This window comes from Urtica dioica, chromosome 3, assembly GCF_054948205.1.
Source record: "Urtica dioica subsp. dioica isolate 48M chromosome 3, U.dioica_male_clone48M_v1_H2, whole genome shotgun sequence".
Taxonomy (NCBI): Eukaryota; Viridiplantae; Streptophyta; class Magnoliopsida; order Rosales; family Urticaceae; genus Urtica; species Urtica dioica.
Window position 1 is genome coordinate 30789576 of NC_142758.1, and position 16934 is coordinate 30806509.

General features: G+C 48.9%; 1 pseudogene; it reads left to right on the plus strand.

Moving 5' to 3' along the window:
- Positions 1 to 12651: 12651 nt before the first annotated feature.
- LOC149402552 (uncharacterized) lies at positions 12652 to 14002 on the plus strand (annotated as a pseudogene).
- The last annotated feature ends 2932 nt before the right edge of the window (positions 14003 to 16934 follow it).

The window sequence follows — 16934 nt, forward strand, 5'->3', positions numbered from 1 at the left end:
GCACTGGTCCCTCAGCTCCGCCGCCTCCGCAAGGAGCATCGAATCCATGCTATCCGGTACCGCCGATGTGTGGGCACGCTTATGGCCGGAAAGTGATCCAAAGGAGGTCGACGACAACGGTCGCTTGTTGGAGGAGATCGCCTCATTCCTCGCCCAGGATGGCGACCCCCTGCAGCGAGCCTCAGCTCAAGGGTGAGCCGCGATCATAGCTTCGACGGTAGGCGCCACTCTCGGCACTTGTGCGCACGATCGATGTCGGGTCATGGTATCTGCAAAGGAGAAAGGACGTCAGTCGGTTAGAAGGCAACAATAAGCGCAATACAACGAAAAGTGCGATAACCCGAAAGTCGGGGGAAGGGGCGGACGAACCCCCCGCCTCGGATTCAGGATCCTCTGCAACCTCCGCGCCGAGACCAGAGCATGGAGGAGCCTCGTCGCCGGGCACGAACCACCCAATCCTCGCCATAAGGTCCGGGGACTCGAAAAGTGATCCCTGCCGTCTCGGCTCCGGGGCAGCCCTGATCACCGAGTCGAGCTCGGAGTCCTCAATGTCGTTCACCGGTGGGAAGTCGGCCGCAGGACCAAAGGTGAGGGGCGCGGCCCCGAAAGCTGACTCAGACACCCACACCCAGGGGTATCGGTGCTTCGATGTGACTCTGGTAAAGATAGCGAGGCGCTTCCGATGTGATACTAGTTAGGAGCCCGGCCTCCCGGGGACCCCTCGCACCGTTATGAGGTCCTGAATGTCGTCCGCGGTGACGGCCCTCTTCTTTGCTCGATAGAGTATCATGTGGCACGCCGCAACCAATCGATAAAAGAACGGGGACATCGGCGAAGCGTGTACCCCCAATCGAACCAGCAACTCCTGGATAACCGGTTGGAAGGGCAACCTCAGTCCTCCGCGAAGACTCGCCTCGTGGACCGCGGCGTACCCCTTTCGCGGGCGAGTCGAAAGATCAACGGGCAATGGTCTTAACATCGACACAAACTCCGGGATGTTTTAGCGCTTCCTCAGGCTCATGAAGCTGACAATCGAGAGCGAACTCGGGACGTCAACGCCCGAGAAGTCGAGGTTTTCCCGTATGACCGACTCTCCGATCGGGAAGGTTGAGGCTCGCGTTTCCTCCCGCGCGGTTGAGAAAAGTGTCGCCGCATGTGTGATGTGACGGCTCGACGAGTGGCTCGAGCGCTCGGCGTCTGGAGCGTTGCTCGAGAAGGGGGTGACCCCCTCGTGGCCGCCCACTCGGGCCGGGCAGCTCCTCTCGACATCGGCGTGATTGCCCGCTCGCGCGCCCGGCTGCCGGCCGGCCCAGCCCATGGCCGGCCGTGCCCCGTCCTGTGCACACATCCAGCCCAAGGACCCAGCCCGTCTCCTGGCTGGGTGGTTCCTCCACGCGCAGGCCCGGCTCGGGCGTCACCCGGCCATCGGCGCACGCATCCGGCCCGTCTGTTCGGCCCACCTCTCGGCCAGCAGGGTCACCGGCCCGTGAGCCCTGCCGGGGCGTCCCAGCGCTCGCCCCAGACGCGTCCGGCCCAACGGCCCAGCCCGACTCTCGGCTGGCAGGGCCCTCCTCGCGCGCGCGCTTGAACCAGCGGCCCAGCCCGGTTCCTGGCCGGCTGGGCCCTCACCGCACAGGGCCGTCCCAGTTGGGCCTAGGGTTTGCCTAGGGGCTAAGCAGGCCGCCGCCCCCTGGCCGAACCGCCTCCTGCCCGGCATCGGCCCCTCCCTGGGCGGTGTCGCCCGGCGCCGGCCATCCTCCAGCGGCACGCGTCATCACCGGCGCGGCCAGGCTCGGAGCGCTCCCGTCCTGGACGCGGTCTGCAGGCCACCCGGCGGCCCCACCTGGCCGAGCGAAGGTCTCCCCTACGTCGGGACTGGTCCAGAAGGTGTCGACGCCGGCCGGTGCACCCCTCCCGTTGCCGGCCTCGCCGGGCGCGGCTGCCCCGGGCTCGCTCTCTCCGCCCGGGCGTTCCTCCTCACCGGCGCGCCTGGTGGCCATCCAGACGGCCCCACCCAGTCGAGTGGGGGCTCCCTCAGCGCTGGGGTCGACCCAGATCACGCCACCCCTGGACAAGGCGTCCTCCCCGGCGTCGTCCCCCTCCGGCGCGTCTCATCCAGCACCGGCTGCTCCCGGCGCGGCCTCCCCCGGCACGCGCGCACCGCCCAGGCCACCTGTGGGTGGTTGGGCGTCGTTCCCCGGCCTGGGTGGGTCTTCCCCGACGCCTCCAGAACCGCCGGCACAGCCCTGGGCCGAGGCGCCTCCTCCGGCGCGGGGGCCGTCCCCAGCGTCCACCGGCTGGCGCTGGCCATCTCCGGCACGCGCGTCCTCTCCCTCGCCGGCCAGCCACGCCTCCACCAAAGAGAAGTCCTCCTTGGTCATCTCGATTGCGTCGGATGAATTCGATGAATGTCGGATGTCGGAGATCGTTGAAGGGGGCAAAAATTGAGCCCAAAAATTGTCCAAGTCTATGTGGTTGTCCCCGAATAAGTGAAGTAAGTCATCTTCAATGGTCCCACACCCCGATAGGCGGTCAATATGGTCCATGGGCGTGAATAACGAGACGAAAGTGATCGACAAAAAAATAATAATAATATTAAAAGACGTCGGAACGTACCTCTTGGTGACGGGCTACTCCGATGGGCCGACGTCAGACTCTGAGTTTACCACGCGACTTACATTCGGTGATAAACTCGGGGAGCTAATGTTACCGGTCCATCTTGGCCCGGTAGAGCGACGACGGCCGCGATAGCGGCCGTCCTAGGACTCCCCCGACGCGCGGCCGACTCAGAGCCGGCGCCCGGCCACGGCCGACTCAGAGCCGGCGCCCGGCCATTGCCGACCCAGGTCTGGCCTTCCCCTCCATGGCCGACCTAGGGCCGGCCTTCACCCCCATGGCCGACCCAGGGCCGGCCTTCGCCTCCATGGCCGACCCAGAGCCGGCCTTCGCCTCCATGGCCGACCCAGGGCCGGCCTTCGGCCAAGGGGATGCCCAAAACGCCCCTTGGTCGCTTATAAATACCGGGGTCCCTCCCCTAGTCCAGTTAATCCGAATTTGGGTACTGAAACGCTGTCGAACTCGCACGTCGCTCGTTTCTCTCAAGTCTCGGCCTCTAAACACCTAAACCCTCTGTATCCACCTCAATCCTACTAATGTTGAGCGTCGGAGAGGTAAACAGAGGCAACCCCTCTGTTTACCCTTTGTAGTTCGTCATTCCTTATCTTGCAGGACAGACGACGGACGAGGCAAACACCAACCACAGCTAAGGGAAGACTCGGGATACCGAGTCCGACACGCTCAAGCCCGAACACGACCACTTGGTCCGGCCTTGGGTCGAACCGTTTGGGGCTTCTAAATAGTTGTCCGAAAAACGGCGACAACAGTTATGATAGAATATTATGTAATTACGTAGGAGATTATTACGTAGTTATTAGAGTATATTTTGTTACCAATTACGTTGTTGTTGGCCCGTCTAGGGCCAACGGGAACAAAGGCATCTCTTCTACCCACGTGGCTAGTGCGAGGTCTTGGGCGGCGAAACCTTGACTCAACCAGGGGCCGGCCCAAACCAATGGCCAAGTCAAACACCTTGCCCAGCCATGGGCCGAGTCAATGGCTCACTCGGCCATTGGCTGGATCAAATGGCTCGCTCGGCCATTGGGCAGTTCACTCGGCCAATAGCGACCGGGGCCGAGATGACTATTGCGTCATTGTGCGGGTGGAGAACTCGGGCCAAGAGGCGACACGAGTTCTCCACCCGCACAATGACGCAATAGTCATCTCGGCCCCGGTCGCTAACAATCTCGTCCGAAGAATCCTGATTGATAATGGCAGCTCAGCCGACATCGTCTTCAAATCAGCGTTGGACAGGATGAAGCTGACCGAACTGAAACCGACCCCAATCTTGACCCCACTCTTCGGCTTCTCCGGGGAGAGGGTCATGACGGAGGGCACTATCGACCTCCCGGTCACCGTCGGGACTCCGGGGGGGCTCGAGGTCACCCGCATCGTGTCCTTCCTAGTGGTGAACCATCCCTCAGCGTACAACATCATCATCGGCCGCCCGACTCTCAACCGATTAAAGGCTATAACGTCTACCTATCACCTGATGATGAAGTTCCCGACTGAAAAGGGGATTGCCATCATGTTGGGAGACCAGTCGATGGCGAGGATGTGCTACATCCAAGGCGTGGACGGGAAAGGGAAGGAAAAGATGGTGAGCGCCATCCTCTAGCTCGGTCAAGCTACAGAAGCTGGCACTGCAGCGGAAGCCCGTCCCCATTTCTCATTATGTCATTTTATTTCCGGTTTTAAGACAATCTCGAATTTCAATAAGGCCGATGGCCCAGGGATATAATTTTTGGCTATTTTTGCATGATAATTGTATCACATTTCACCTCGAAGTCTTTATCTTGCTGCATTATAATTTCTAGTCTCCTCTACGAGTACACGAGAAACTCGGGGGGCTAATGGGAAACAATGCTCAACGAAACTAGAGCTCGCTCGCTCAACAAAAAAGAAAAAAAAAGAATACAAAAAAGACGTGCAAATCGATTATGCCTTCGTTGGCCAATCGATAAAACGAGACGCGCACAATACAAAAAAGACGTGCAAATCGATTATGCCTTCGTTGGCAAATCGAGAAAACAAGACGCGCACAATACAAAAAAGACGTGCAAATCGATTATGCCTTCGTTGGCAAATCGAGAAAACAAGACGCGCACAATACAAAAAAGACGTGCAAATCGATTATGCCTTCGTTGGCAAATCGAGAAAATAAGACGCGCACAATACAAAAAAGACGTGCAAATCGATTATGCCTTCGTTGGCAAATCGAGAAAACAAGACGCGCACAATACAAAAAAGACGTGCAAATCGATTATGCCTTCGTTGGCAAATCGAGAAAATAAGACGCGCACAATACAAAAAAGACGTGCAAATCGATTATGCCTTCGTTGGCAAGTCGAGAAAATAAGACGCGCACAATACAAAAAAGACGTGCAAATCGATTATGCCTTCGTTGGCAAATCGAGAAAACAAGACGCGCACAATACAAAAAAGACGTGCAAATCGATTATCCCTTCGTTGGCAAATCGAGAAAACAAGACGCGCACAATACAAAAAAGACGTGCAAATCGATTATGCCTTCGTTGGCAAATCGAGAAAACAAGACGCGCACAATACAAAAAAGACGTGCAAATCGATTATGCCTTCGTTGGCAAATCGAGAAAATAAGACGCGCACAATACAACGAAGACGTGCAAATCGATTATGCCTTCGTTGCCAGGTCGAGAAAATAAGACGCGCACAACACAATGAAGACGTGCAAATCGATTATGCCTTCGTTGGCAAGTCGAGAAAATAAGACGCGCACAACACAATAAAGCCGTGCTAATCGATCACGCCCTCATTGGTAGATCGAGAAAATAAGCCACGCACGATCAACCCGAAACAAAAAGTCGTCCCTCGCGACGCGCGAAGGCCGTTCCTCATGACGCAAACCCGAGAACGTTCATCCCGCATCCGTATAAAAGCGTAGATTTTGAGTTTCCACTCGATCTACGCTCGACCGGAAACTCGGGGGGCTAATGTTGTTGGCCCGTCTAGGGCCAACGGGAACAAAGGCATCTCTTCGACCCACGTGGCTAGTACGAGGTCTTGGGCGGCGAAACCTTGACTCAACCAAGGGCCTGCCCAAACCAATGGCCAAGTCAAACACCTTGCCCAGCCATGGGCCGAGTCAATGGCTCACTCGGCCATTGGCTGGATCAAATGGCTCGCTCGGCCATTGGGCAGTTCACTCGGCCAATGGCCGAGTGAACCCTTCAGCCACCAAGACAGTTCACTCGGCCATTGGCCGAGTGAACTGCTGGAAGGTTCACTCGGCCAATGGCCGAGTGAACCCTTCAACCACCAAGGCAGTTCACTCGGCCATTGGCCGAGTGAACCTTCCAGTAGTTCACTCGGCCAATGGCCGAGTGAACCCTTCAGCCGGCCATGCAGTTCACTCGGCCATTGGCCGAGTGAACCTTCCAGCTGCCCATGCAGTTCACTTGGCCATTGGCCGAGTGAACCTTCCAACAGTTCACTCGGCCAATGGCCGAGTGAACCTCAGCCGGCCCAAGCCTTTCACTCGGCCAATGGCCGAGTGAACCTCACCACCATGTTCACTCGGCCATTGGCCGACCCAGCCACTCAATGGCCGAACCAAGCAAGTTCACTCGGCCAAGGGGTCTTCAAACCACCCCTTGGCTGCCTATAAATAGAGGGGCCGCTCCCCTACTCCAGGTAATCCATTCTTGAGTACTGAAACGCTGCCGAACTCGTACCTCGCTCGTGTCTCTCAAGCTTTGGCCTCTAAACACCCCTAAAACCTCTATACTCCACCTCAATCCCACTAATGTTGAGCGTCGGAGAGGTAAACAGGGGCACCCCCCCTGTTTCCCCTTTGTAGTTCACAATCTCTTGTTTGCTTTTCAGGTATCGAGACGAGGTGAGCTTCACCCACAGCTAAGGGACGACTTGGGATACCAAGTCCGACACGCTCGAGTCAAGACGAGACCACTTGGTCCGGCCTTGGGTCTAACCGTCTTTGGCTCCTAAATAGTTGTCCGAAAAATAGCGACAACATACGTTATTACTTTTGTATATAAATACCCGTAACCATGAATGAGAAATACAACTTTTACTCTCAAATTCTCTCTGATTACATGGTATCAGATCCACGAAATTAGTCTTCCCATAGCTCAGAAAATTCGCTCATAATCACCTCCATTTTTCTCAGAAACTTCAGAAAATTCCCAAACTTCAAACCCTTATTCCCATATTCAAGTTTCGTATCAAAATTACTCATTTCACTAATCTCTTAATCTCACCACCCTCCTAAACCGACCGAGCATCAAATTCCGACCAAGTCTGTACCGATCGACGACCCAGAAGCTTCCCCACGCGCCGTCACACGCGCCCACGCGCCCGACGTCCTCCGCCGCGCATGCATTCCACGCGCCCACGTGCAGTCCACGCGCCCACGTGCCACCGACGTTTCCTGATATTGTTATTTTCTGCAGCTTCGTCTACATCTTCTCAGCCAATTCGACTTGTTTATTTCAATTTCTTAGCTCCTGGAACAAGATTTTACCTTCATTTCTTACCCTGTTTATTTCTCTCTAAAAAAAAAACACAACACGTGTATTGCTATAAAAAAACAAAAAACCACAGCACGTGTATTGCTAAATATATATATATATATATATATGTGGCCGAAAATAAAGCCATCAATGTGTCGGAGATCGTTCCGATACTCTCGAAGAGTTGAGTGGTTCTAACTATCTCGATTGGAGCAAAACCATCCGTTTATTCCTCCAGAGTATCGACAAAGATGATCATCTAACCGATACAGCTCCAAGTAACGAGTCAAAGCAAGCATGGCTTCACGAAGATGCTCGTCTTTTCCTCCAAATCCATAACTCCATCGGTAGTGAGGTAATTGGTCTTGTTAATCACTGCAAGTTCGTCAAAGAATTAATGGACTATTTAGATTTCCTTTATTCTGGAAAAGGGAATCTCTCTCGCATGTTCGATGTATGCAAAGCTTTCTATAGGGCTGAAAAACAGGACCAATCTCTCACCACCTACTTTGTGTAGTTCAAGAAGATCTACGAAGAGCTCAACACGTTGCTGCCCTTCAGTCCCGACATGAAAGTTCAGCAACAGCAGCGAGAGCAAAGTTTTCCAGAGTGTTTATGGGCTGATGCCATCTCTACTGCCTGTTTTCTTATAAACCGTATGCCATCATCTGTTCTTCGAGGTGCAATTCCTTACAAAACATTATTCCCTCAGAATCCTTTGTTTCCTGTTAAACCAAAAGACTTCGGTACTACATGTTTTGTTCGGGATGTTCGGCCAGGTCTCACAAAATTATATCCAAAATCCTTAAAATGTGTATTTTTGGGATACTCTCGTCTTTAAAAAGGGTATTGATGCTACTTTCCTGGTCTTCAAAGGTATCTTGTGTCTATCGATGTCACCTTTCTAGAACACTGACCATACTTTACATCTTAGAAACCAACCTTGCACCTCCCGAGGACGATGATCTTTTATTTTATTCCATCACTTCACCAGACGTTCCATCTCCCACACAGGTACCACCTCCCTTAGCACCTGACTCCGCAGACACTATAGCACCTAACTCCACAGACATCATAGCACCTGACTCCACAAACACCATAGCACCTCCTCCTCCTCCGATCAAGATCTACACTCGTCGTGTCCGTCCGGTACCACACACGCTCAATGATCCTCCAGAGACATGTCCTACACCGGGTCCTTCGTCGTCAGATCCACCTATGATCGATGATCATCCCATTGCATTACTCAAAGGTAAACGACAGTGTACTTACCCCATCTCTTCCTCTATCTCATATAATCTTTTGTCATCCTCCTCATATGCCTTTGTTTCATCCCTCGACTCTATCACCATTCCTAAAACTGTTAGTGAGGCATTAGATCATCCAGGTTGGCAAAAAGCAATGACAGAGGAAATGAATGCCTTAGATGACAATGGTACTTGGGAGTTGGTTACTCTTCCTTCAGGGAAACGGGCAATTGGATGTAAATGGGTCTTTACGGTCAAAATGAATCCAGATGGCACGCTTTCTCGATTGAAGGCCCGATTAGTCGCTAAAGGCTTTGCCCAAACATACGGCGTTGACTATTCCGATACCTTCTCTCATGTTGCCAAGCTGACATCCATCCGACTCTTCATCTCCTTGGGAGCAACTCATGACTGGCACCTTCACCAACTTGACATAAAAAATGCATTTCTACACGAAGACCTACATGAAGAAGTGTATATGGAGCAACCTCCTGGTTTTGTTGCTTAGGGGGAGTGTGGCCATGTATGTCGTCTTCGAAAAGCATTGTATGGGCTGAAACAAAGTCCTCGTGCTTGGTTCGGAAGGTTTAGTCATGCCCTTGAAGAGTTTGGGCTTCGAAAGAGCAAATCTGACCACTCTGTATTTTTCAGGAGCACAAGAGATGGTGTCATTCTCCTAGTTGTTTATGTTGCTGACATAGTAATTACAGGGAGTGATACTACTGGCATTTTGTCTCTCACAGCATTCATCCACACTCAGTTCCAAACAAAAGACTTGGACATGCTAAAATACTTCTTGGGTGTTGAAGTATCGAGAAGCAAAAAAGGTATATACTTATCGCAAAGGAAGTATGTACTTGATTTTCTTTCCGAAACAGAGAAATTAGGTGCCAGACCATACAGTGCCCCAATGACTCCCAACATGCAGCTTACTAAGGAGGGAGAACCAATGGATGATCCTGAAAGATATAGAAGATTGGTCGGCAAGGTGAACTACCTCACCGTTACTCGTCCAGACATTGCATACTCCGTCAGCATAGTAAGTTAATTCTTGGCGTCCCCGACAATTGATCATTGGGCAGCATTGGAACAGATCTTGTGTTAGTTGAAAGGAGCACCAGGACGTGGAATCTTATACTCAAATCAGTGGTCATACTCGAATTGAATGCTTCACAGATGCAGACTATGGAGGGTATAAGATAGACAGAAGATCAACTACTGGATATTGCGTATTTTTCGGAGGAAACTTGGTCTCATGGAAGAGCAAGAAGCAACATGTCGTATCAAGATCAAGTGCGGAGTCGGAATACAGAGCGATGGCCCATGGAACATGCGAGATAATGTGGATACATCAGCTATTGACAGAATTAAGCTTCAACGTCACTTTGCCAGCGACATTATGGTGCGACAACCATGCAGCCATCCATATCGCATCCAACCCAGTTTTCCATGAGAGAACAAAGCATATTGAGATCGACTATCACTTTGTTCGTTAGAAGATTCAACAAGGCTCGATTTCCACCTCATATGTAAAAACATGCGATCAAAGAAGAGACATTTTCACGAAGGCACTTAATGGGATTCGGGTCGAATATCTTTGTAATAAGCTGGGCATGATTAACATATTTGCTCCAGCTTGAGGGGGAGTGTTATAGAATATTACTTGGTTATGATAGAATATTATGTAATTACGTAGGAGGTTATTACGTAGTTATTAGAGTATATTTTGTTACCAATTACGTTATTACTTTTGTATATAAATACCCGTAACCATGAATGAGAAATACAACTTTTACTCTCAAATTCTCTCTGATTACAATTAATATATCAGCAAAAATTTACAAACAAAAAAAAATATCTTCTCGTGGGCAAGAATTCCTAACATTGACTTCACCGAAACATTCAGTCTAGTGGCAAAACATACAACAATACGGATAGTCCTCACAGTTGCACTAAGCAGAGGATGGTCAATCAAGCAATTGGACATCAACAATGCCTTTCTTAATAAAGATCTAAAAGAAGATGTCTACATGCTTCAACCAGAGAGCTTCATTGACTCCGCAAAATCAAATCTAGTATGTTGTTTGCACAAGTCTCTTTATGGCCTTAAACAAGCCCCTAGAGCTTTGTATGCCAAATTCATAAGTGTTTTAAATGATTTTGGCTTCACCACCACCAAGTGTGATCAGTCCCTATTCACAAGGTTCACAGAATCCTCAACTGTTTATGTCCTAGTCTATGTTGATGACATCCTAATCACTGGGAGTCACAGTAGTGAAGAGCAGCTACTCATCTCCAAAATTAACTCCCAGTTTTCTCTAAAGGACATGAGTGAGGTTGATTATTTTCTGGGAATACAAGTGAAGAAGACTCTTTCATGACTGCTTTCGTCCTAATCCAATATTTTCAGGATCTTCTCTTCAAGACTAGGAGCAGTTTGCTCGCTCCACAGCCACTCCAATATCTACTGGTGTCAAGCTCACAACCTATGGCAGTGATCCAGTAGCTGACCCATCACTGTATAGGAGTGTTGTAGGTGGTCTTCAAATATGCCACAATCACAAGACATGAGCTAGCCTACTCTATTAATCGAGTATGTAAGTTTATTCGGAATCCACTTCAAGTTCACTGTAAATCAGTTAAGAGAATTATGCGTTACTTGGCGGGCACTCCAGACTATGGTCTTCACATGAAGAGATGTTCTGAAGCTGAGATAAGTCTTGTATGTTACGTGATGCAAATTGGGGTGCTGATAATGATGATCGTCATTCAACCTCAAGATAGTGTCTTTATCGAGGCCCTAACATAGTCTCATGGCAGTCCAAGAAACAGAATACTATGTTGTGGTCTAATTCTGAATCTGAATATCGAGGTCTTGTGATGTGGACATCGAGATGGATTCGCATGAAGATCAAGTCAAGATGGATTCAACTCATAAAAAAAATAAAGAAGGACTCAATCCAAGATCAACCAGGACCAATGACAAGATCAAGAGCTAAACAGCTCAAGGAAGAGATGGAGAACTTTGTCCATGAGTCCCAAAAACAAGCAGCCCAAATACAGTCTTTTAAGCCTAATAAAGAGTTGTACCTACTTCTCCTAACAACATCTGATTAGAGAAGGCTTATGGCATCTAATGAGAGACATAATTAGCCATTTATGAAACCATTTAGAGCAGCAGCAAAGGGGATTCCGAATTTCACAAGGAATATCATCAGATTCTTATTTTATAGCATTTAAGGTCTAGTTTTAATTGTATTTAAGTGTGTTTATTTCATCACTTTCTTTATGCTTTGTTTAGCTTTCGAAAACGTTTTATAATGTTTGTAAAGGTCTAAATAGTTTTCATCACACTTTTGAATGAATTTGTGAGAGATTTCTCTGTGTTTCTTCAAGAAACTATACTGAACTTATCAAGGAAATTTCTTGTGGCGTTCGAATCTAACTTATCAAGCGAATTTCCACTCTCGTTTGTGGCGTCTTCATCATTCCAAAGTTCGAGCTTCAACATAAGCTACGGGTTACGGATTCACCGAATCTGATCTCGAAGGATCCTTGGGTCTGATCCAATCCAACAAATTGAGAAGGGTCATAGTCACATTGTTGGCTTGATTCGCATCAGTTGGTTTCAGAGCTAATTCGAGTTCATCAAGGTTTAATCTATCTTTTATATTGTTATATAAAACTTCCAAATAAAAAATAAAAAAAAAACTAAAAAAAATCCATTTCTAATCATCAATTGTTTTATTTCCACCTCCACTTTGTTCTCTTTAGCCAAATATCATATTACACAAAAAACAAAAATTAAGTCATTTTTATTCATTCATGAATCGTTCTTGTTTGTTTCCTGAATATAAAAAAAAGGAAAAAAAAGAAGAATCTTGAATGAAGAGAACAAAAATCCATGAATTGAAATTACGTGCTTCTTTTTAGATCTTCGTGTTAAATATCATTCTTTTCCTTCGCTCCCTTGATGTATTTTTAAATTCGTCCAGATTTTACCATGATTCTCTTTGTGTCGTCGTCGTTCGTACTTCGTGTTAAATATCATTCTTTGCTTTCCATTATTGTTCGTTTAGTTTTCAAAGAAACGAAAGAGAGTTTGACTGGAAATAGACAAGAGTGAGTGAGATCATTAGAGGGTAAAAGCCGTATAATTGAGTGCAAAACACGAGTGGAAATTGTGTGAATTTCATAATACGAGTGAAACACGTGAGCGAGTGTTGTGAGGTCCTTTTATTTCACCGTTTACTGATTTGTGCAAGAACTAAACAAGCATGTCGGGGTTCGGAAATGACAACGACCAGCCACAAAACAATACAACTGTTTCCAAGTTGAGGCTATCATGGGAGAAGTAAGGAGAACAATGAGGCAGGAAGTGGATCGCATCAATAACCGTGTTGAACTTGTTGAACAACGTGGTCAGTGAGAACAACCTCAAAATCCCCATGACCAATCTGACGCGACTGATTTGGAGGAAAGATTTAAAAGAGAGTCTGCGGGGAGTCGTAGGAGGAATGGCCAAAGACGTGATAGAGGAAACCGTAATGAAGTTGACAATAATCTGGGGAGAATTAAAGTGAACATTCCAGCGTTTCGAGGAAGAACTGATCCGGAGGAGTACTTGGAGTGGGAAAGGAAGATCGACTTGGTTTCGATTGTCATAACTACTCCGAGTTGAAGAAAGTGAAGCTTGTAGCCATTCAGTTCACCGTGTATGCCATTGTTTGGTGGGATAAGCTGACCACTAATTAGAGGTATGATGGTGAACTAACATTGAAAGTTGGACTGAGATGAAGAGGGCGATGAGGAAAAGATTTGTGCCAAGTCATTACCGGCATGATTTACACCTCAAATTACAAAGTCTATGACAAGGTAGTCGCAGCGTGGATGAGTACCACAAGGAGATGGAGGTTACGTTGATCAGGGCCAATGTTGAGGAGGATCGGGAAGCAACGATGGCTAGGTTCCTAAATGGGCTAAACAGTGAGATGGGATGCGATAGAGCTACACCATTATGTGGAGATGGAGGATCTAGTCCATATGGCATTGAAGGTGGAAAAGCAATTAAAACGAAGTAATATGCATCATCGACAAGTGCAACAAAACTCAACACCACAACCTTGGAGATCTAAGTACCCAAAAAAAGAAGAAGCCCCTTCAAGTTTAAAGGGAAGATTTGAGCAAAAAGCAGCCCCGAATAATGTTAAACCAGTGACTACATAAACTCGATCTAGTGAGATCAAGTGTTTCAAATGTCAAGGATGAGGGCACATCGCAAATCAATGCCCCAATCAGCGAGTTATGGTGATCTGAGAGAATGGATAGATTGAGTCGGAGGCGAGTGAAGATGAAGTAGATCCGGATATGCCAGAATCGGAGGACGCATCGGTGGAAGATGAAGAGTTTGGTGTTGAACGTGGAGATTTCTTATTGATCTCAAGAAGAGCTTTGAGTACTCATGCCAAAGAAGACGATGAGAAGGTTCAGCGTGAGAACATACTTCACACTCGGTGCCATGTGAAAGAAAATATTTGCAGTGTCATCATAGATGAAGGGAGTTGCACTAATGTTGGTAGCGCAACAATGGTGGAAACACTTGGACTTAAAACACTGAAACATCCCTGACCATACAAGCTTCAATGGCTAAATGATAGTGGAGAAGTTAGGGTAACAAAGCATGTTTTTGTACCATTCAAAACCGGGAAGTTTGAAGATGAAGTGAATGTTGGAATTGATCTAGGGTTTAAGAAAAAGTTTAACGCTTCAGTAGGCGGCGGAATTTTAAAAATTTTCTTTTGACAAGTAAAACAATTTTACTAACCTAGAAAAAGAGCAAGCACATGTAAATAAAAATATTATGAGCATAATAAATTTACTAACCTTTTAGAAGCTTGAACGTTGAGAAGCTTTTTGAAAGTTGCAACGTTCGTCTCCCTTCGCAGCACGTCTCTCTTCTTTCCTCGGGAACTTGAGCAACCACGAAAGTTTGTATCACAAGAATCACTCGATAAAGAAAGGAATTAGTGTGTGGGCACTTTTAAACACGATGACTCGAGAACAAGTCTCAAAGTCGAAGAGCTAAAACACTAGGTCAAATGTGGACCTGGGTGCCAAAACAAAAACCGAAAATAACTACAGAGAGAGAGAGAGAGGATCGGCCACAAGGTCTAGAGAGAGAAGCTCTCAATCTCTAACTTATGTGCGATGAATGAAATGAGAGGAATGAGGTTGGGTATTTATAGGAGGAGGTTTACCTTCAAAAGGTAGTTTCCTTTTTCTCTATAGAATATCACATATTCATTAGAAAATCTTATTTCCTCTTTTCCTATTGCCTTGCACGTCCAACATGCCTCACGAAGGCTTAGGATTTGTTTCCTCATTTGATTTCCTCTTAGTTGGCCGAAATTGTCTATGCATCTAGAACCAATTGGTTTCCTCTTTTTCTTTTGGCAAGTATATTCATACATTAATGCACAAAATAAATCTCTCTTTCACACTATGGGTTGGGCGAAATTCTTAGGCTTCTAGAACATGTTTCTAGATGTCTTATTTGTTCATGACAACATAAGAAAAGCCCATTAAGAATTTTCACATAAAATTCCATGAAATGAAATTTAATCCTCAAGGCCCAATTCACTTATTATGGCCAAGTGTTTTTAAATTTCATTTTTTCATCATATGACAATGTCAAAAAAATTTATTGACATTCATTTCGTCCTATGTCCAAAAGGACAAAAATACCCTTTTGACAATTTTCGTAAAACTGGTCTCGTTCTTGTTTTGACTTAGCTTCTCTTTTAACTATTCGTACTCGATATGATTTCTGACAGTGACCTCATGGATCTAAATGAACAAAGCTTGAGCTAAATACTTGGACTCAAAAGTTCACAAACCTTTTCCAAGTTTAGCTTAATGTCAACTAACTCCACTAAAGAGTTGACACTGAAAATCTCTCGGTTCAAATGAATTTATTTTCTACTCAAGAATTCAACCAAATTATGATGAGTGGATCCACTGAATATTATCTATGTTTATCCTTCATGAATATTGTTACCGGTCCATCTCGGCCCGGTAGAGCGGCGACGGCCGCGATAGCGACCACCCCGGGACTCCCCCGACGCACGGCCGACCCAGGGCCAGCCTCCGGCTCCATGGTCGACCCAGAGCCGACCTCCGGCCCCATGGCCGACCCAGGGCCGGCCTTCGGCTCCATGGTCGACCCAGGGCCGGCCTTCGGCTCCATGGCCGCCCCAAGGCCGGCCTACAGCTCCATGGCCGACCTCCGGCCTCATGAGCTCGGCCTCCAGCTCCATGGCCGACCTCCAGCTCCATGGCCGACCTCCGGCTCCATGGCCGACCTCCGGTCTCATGAGCTCGACCTCCACTCGGCCTCATGAGCTCGACATCCACTCGGCCTCATGAGCTCGACTTCCACTCGGCCTCATGAGCTCGACCTCTACTCGGCCTCATGAGCTCGACATCCACTCGGCCTCATGAGCTCGACCTCCAGTCAGCCTCATGAGCTCGACCTCCACTCGGCCTCATGAGCTCGACCTCCACTCGGCCTCATGAGCTCGACCTCCACTCGGCCTCATGAGCTCGACCTCCACTCGGCGTCATGAGCTCCATGGACGACCCAGAGCCGGCCTCCAGCTCCATGGACGACCTAGGGTCGGCCTCCGGCTCCATGGCCAACCCAGGGCCGGACTTCAGCTCTATGGCCGACCCAGAGCCGGCCTCCAGCTCCATGGACGACCCAGGGTCGGCCTCCGGCTCCATGGCCGACCCAGGGCCGGCCTTCGGCTCCATGGACGACCCAGGGTCGGCCTCCGGCTCCATGGCCGACCCAGGGCCGGCCTTCAGCTCCATGGATGACCCAGGGTCGGCCTCCTGCTCCATGGCCGACCCAGAGCCAGCCTCCGCCTCCACGGCCGACCGAGGGCCGGCCTTAGACCAAGGGGATGCCCAAAAGGCCCCTCAGTCGCCTATAAATTCCGGGGTCCCGCCCCCTGTCCAAGTAATCCAGGCTTGAGTACTGAAATGCTGCCGAACTCATACCTCGCTCGTTTCTCTCAAGTCTCGGCCTCTAAACACCTAAACCCTCTTTATCCGCCTCAATCCTACTAATGTTGAGCGTCGGAGAGGTAAACAGGGGCAACCCCCCTATTTTCCCTTTGTAGTTCACACCTTCCTGCTTACTTTTCAGGTGCCTGGACGAAATAGACATCACCAACAGCTAAGGGACGACTTGAGATATCAAGTCCGACACGCTCGAGTCAAGACGAGACCACTTGGTCCGGCCTTAGGTCTAACCGCCTTTGACTCCTGAATCGTTGTCCGAAAAACTGCGACAACATTTTGGCGCTAGAAGGAGGGGACCACCGACCTTAGCGCGCTCTCCCTTCCATTCCACACTCTCACTACTCTTACGAGTCTCGAGAGATGAGTCACCTTCCCACTACCTCCGCCGGCACTCGAGCGACGAGTTCGAGGTACGGCCTCCGAAGACTCGCTCACCGTCTTGAGGGGCAACCTCGTGATAACGAGAGCCAGCCAC